This window comes from Pan paniscus, chromosome 12 (assembly GCF_029289425.2).
Source record: "Pan paniscus chromosome 12, NHGRI_mPanPan1-v2.0_pri, whole genome shotgun sequence".
NCBI classification, from domain to species: domain Eukaryota; kingdom Metazoa; phylum Chordata; class Mammalia; order Primates; family Hominidae; genus Pan; species Pan paniscus.
Window position 1 is genome coordinate 26,713,817 of NC_073261.2, and position 4,710 is coordinate 26,718,526.

Below are 4,710 nucleotides of genomic sequence, written 5' to 3' on the forward strand. Positions count from 1 at the left end.
CTTTCAGGTTGCTTTGTGTTTCACAGAAAGTATACTATCTCTGTTACGTGCAAAGTTTAAATTTTAAAAGTAAGTCAAAACTCCAAGTGATTCCATAGAAAGGCACAATTGCAGTAACTCAAATTCTGTTTCTTTATCTTTAAAGTCACTCTATCATCAGTGTTCATTTCAAACCTACTACTCAAATGCAGGAATATGTAGTTCCACAGAAGATGAGACACGAACTCACAGTGAACTTTCTCAAAAGGAACGCAAAGCAAACTTACTCTCCTAAGGAACAGATGTAGCTGAGTCCGTGCTAATCCAGGGCCAACTGTATAATTGCAAGTTGTCTGAATTAACTTCCATGTAGTGTACAACATCTATGAAGAATTGCGGCAGGCAGAATTCTAAGGCAGTCCCCAAGATTTCCAGCTCCTGGTCTACAAGCATCTTCTCCATCATCGAATCAAACATTAATATAGGGACTGCTCTGAAGGACTTTGCAGATGTAATTAAGGTCCGAAATCAGTTGATGTTTTAGGAAGATTATCCAGGTGGGCTTGGCCAAATCCCACAAGCCTTCCTGATCTGGTGCAGAGATCAGATACGTGGGAAATCAGAGCTCTGAAGCATGAGAACTATTTGACACATGTGGCTGGCTCGAGGATGGAGGGGTCATGAGGCAAGGAATGTGGGTGGCCTTAGGAGCCAACAGTAGCCCCAGCCAGGAGACAGCCAGCAAGGAAATGGGAACTTCAGAACTAAGACAACAGCAAGGATCTGAATTCTGCCAGTAACGAGGATGAGCTGGGAAGTGAATTTTCCCCCAGAACCTCCAGGTGAGGACTCAGCCTGGCTGACCACATAACCTCAGCACTGTGTCCCAGAGCAGAAAGCCCACTGTGCCACACTGCACTAGACTTCTGACCCATAGACCTGTAAGCAACAGGTGGGTTTGTTTTAAGCCACTAAGTTTGTGGCAGTGGGTTATGCAGACACGGAAAACGAATACAATGGAGAAGTAATATGAATATGTTAAGGTTAATGCAAATAGATTAAAAATCTACATGAACTATTGCCATTGTATAGAACTTAAAATAAAAAGATGTTTTTATAGGGAGGAAAATTTTATCACTGACTTTGTTTAGAATTGCCAAAGCACAGTGATAATTAAAAGTGGACTTTTAGTCAGTTTTATTATTACTCTAAAATTCTTTATGGACAGTGGCCTCAACTCCCTACAGCTGAGGGCTGCTCCCTTTGCTCTGCCCTTGGTAAGCCCCTGGAACCCAAAGAGAGGAAGAACCTTCTAGCCCAGGCAGCTATTTAGTAGCAGAGCAGAAACCTAATCCGAGGCCCTTTGACTCCCAGCCCTTCCTTTATTAGGTGGCCCTTCATTAAATTAAGGCTGCACGTATGTGGGGCAGAGTTGTGCCAAGTCTTCTATAGGTTTTCTGATAAAATTCTTAGTAAGACAACCAGCTAGAATCCACTAGGAATCGCTAGCAAGAGGCTGCAAAGTTTTGTCTAAAATGAACACCTAATTGATTGAATACTACCTCAACCAAAATGGGGCCACAGAGATTGTCATCTGTCTTAGTCTGCTCAGGATGCTATAACAAATACTATAGACTGTATGGCTTAAACAACAGAAATTTATTTCTCACAGTTCTGGAGGCTGGAAGTCCAAGATTAAAGTGCTGGCTGATTGGGTTACTGGTGAAGCCTCTCTTCCTGGCTTGCAGATGGCCGTCTTCTCACTATGTTCTACATGACAGAGAAAGAGTGCACTCTGGTCTCTTCCTCTTCTTATAAGGACACCAGCCTCAAGATTATGAATTTGGAGGGGACACAAGCATCCAGTCCATAGCACCATCATCTACCTCTGGGCTGGCATATGATTTCAGACCTTTTGAAGGAGGTGCTATTTTTATTTTATTTTTTAGAGGAGCTTTTTTTAAAAAAATTTCAACTTTTATTTTAGATTAAGGGGGTACACATGCAGGATTGCTACATGGGTATACTGCATGATGCTGACATTTGGGGCATGATTGATCCCATCACCCAGGTAGTGAGCATAGTACCCGATAGCTAATTTTTCAACTTTCACTCCTCTCCATCCCTCCTCCCTCTGTAGTCCCCAGTGACTTATAAATGAGAACATGTGCTATTTGGTTTTCTGTTCCTGTATTAATTCACTTAGGGTAACAGCCTCCAGCTGCATCCATGTTGCTGCAAAGAACATGATTTCATTGTTTTTTTTTTTATGGCTGAGTAGTATTCCACGGTGTATACAACACATTTTCTGTATCCAATGCAGATGTACTATTTTAGACTTGCAGAGATGGAAAGGACCTTGGAGATCTCACAGGTCTCCAAGACAGCTGGGTTCTCAGAGCTGCTTCTGTACTCCGCCAGTGGCAATATCACACATCAGGTTTCCCATTCTGAGCACATTCTTCCTTGCTGTGTGATATGGTTAGGCTTTGTGTCCCCACCCAAATCTCATCTTGAAATGTAATCCCCAGGTGTTGAGGGAGAGACCTGGTGGGAGGAGATTGGATCATGGGGGCAGTTTCCCCTTGGCTGTTCTCGTGTTAGTGAGGGAGTTCTCACGACATATGATGGTTGTATAAATGGTGGTTTTTCCTGGGCTTTTCACTCTCTCTTTCTCCTGCTACCATGTGAAGAAGGTCCTTGCTTCGCCTTCCGCCATGGTTCTAAGTTTCCTGAGGCCTCCCAAGCCACGTGGATCTGTGAGTCAATTAAACCTCTTTCCTTTGTAAATTACCCAGTCTCAGGAATTTCTTTATAGCAGTGTGAGGACAGACTAATACACTGTGTTTCTTCTAATTAACCAATCACACTGGACAATCAAGGGTCATTTTCCCACTTGCTTCAGGGACCATGGAGCAAGCTCCAGAGTGTCAGAGGGCCTGGGGTAAGCTTGCCACCCCTCACACAGCACAGGGCCACAGCACATTTGTATTCAGAGATACAGTGGCCACATTTATTGGTATTTCTGTCACATTTCAGCTTCAAGGCAGAGTTGTGGTTTGTCAGTTTTATGTAGTTTGAAGGCATTTTCCATTTAGTTTATAGATGTGTGTCTCAAATCTGTGAAACTGGTGACCCCTGAGATATATCCCTGGACTCCTAGTTTGAGAGACCCTTTGTTAAAAGTTAAGTGCTGTATCTCCCAGTGACAACTGTACCAACATGTTCCAGTAACATACAAAGATGCAAACTGTCAATGAAATCTTTGGGCAATGCCTGGTTTTCCAAATAATCTTGAGTATGTTGCGTATTCAGTCTTTTTGTGATTACTGTCCATATAACAATAATAATAATGGATAACATTTGTGTCTGTTTTTCCCCTTTTGGGTTCTTATGGCTGATCCCAAAGAATGAAGAGCCCACATGGCCCAGCTTTTATGTGAATCCCTCAAAAAGCACAAAAAAGGAGTCCAATTTTATAACCTACACCAACAATTCTCAAACGTTTTGGTCTCACTCTTTAAAATTATTGAGGGCTCTTTTTCGAGGCACCTCAGAGGCAATCAGCCACTTCAAGATGAAGCTGAATGTCTCCTTTCTAGCTGTCGGCTGCCAGAAGCTCCTTGAAGTGGATGAGGAATGCAAACTTTGTATTTTTTTATGAGAAGTATACAGCCACAGAAGTTGTTGCTGACACTCCGGGTGAAGAATGGAAAGGTTCTGTGATGGGAATCAGTGACAGGAATGACAAACAAGCTTTCCCATGAAGCAGGTTGTTTGACTCATGGCTGGGTCTGTGTACTACTGAGCAAGGGGCATTCCTGTTACAGAGCAAGGAGAACTGGGGCAAGAAGCACGAAGCTGTTTGCAGTTGCATTGTGGATGCCAATCCAAGCTTTCTAAACTTCGTTACTATGAAAAAAAAAAAGAGGATAGAAGATATTCCTGGACTGACTGATACTGTGGAGCATCATCGCCTGGGGCCCAAAAGAGCTAGCGGAATCCACAAACTTTTCAGTCTCTCTAAAGAAGATAATGTCCACCAATCTGTTGTTAAGAAAGCCCTTAAGGAAGGCAAAAAACCTGGGACCAAAGTACCCAAGACTCAGCTTCTTGTTACTCCATGTGTCTTGCAACACAAATGCTGGCGTATTGCTCTGAAGAAACAGTGTACTAAGAAAAATGAGGAAGAGGCTGCAAAATACGCTGAACTTTTGGCCAAGAGAATGAAGGAGGCCAAAGACAAACTCCAGGAACAGATTGCCAAGAGATGCACACTGTCCTCTCTGTGAGATTCAACTTCTAAGTCCAGCCAAAAATAGGATTCTTTTGAGTAACCAATAAATAAGACTAGACTCCCAAAAATCAAATAAAATAAAATTGAGGAACTCGAGAGTTTTTGTGTATGTGCCCTCCATCTAATGCTATTTACTTTATGATATGGTTTGGCTGTGTCCCCACCCAAATCTCATCTTGAATTGTAGCTCCCATAATTTCCACGTGTTGGAATTATGGGAGGGATCCAGTGGGAGATAAATGAATCATAGGGGCAGTTTCCCCCATACTGTTCTTGAGGTAGTGATAAGTCTCATGAGATCTGATGTTTTATAAGGGCTTTCCCCTTTCACTGGGCTCTCATTCTCTCTTGCCTGCCGCCATGTGAGATGTCCCTTCCTTCTACCACGATTGTGAGACCTCCTCTACCACATGGAACTGTGAGCCCATTAAACC

General features: G+C 42.8%; 1 pseudogene; it reads left to right on the forward strand.

Moving 5' to 3' along the window:
- The first annotated feature begins 3,556 nt into the window (after positions 1–3,556).
- On the forward strand, positions 3,557–4,301 carry LOC100974316 (small ribosomal subunit protein eS6-like; annotated as a pseudogene).
- Positions 4,302–4,710: the final 409 nt, after the last annotated feature.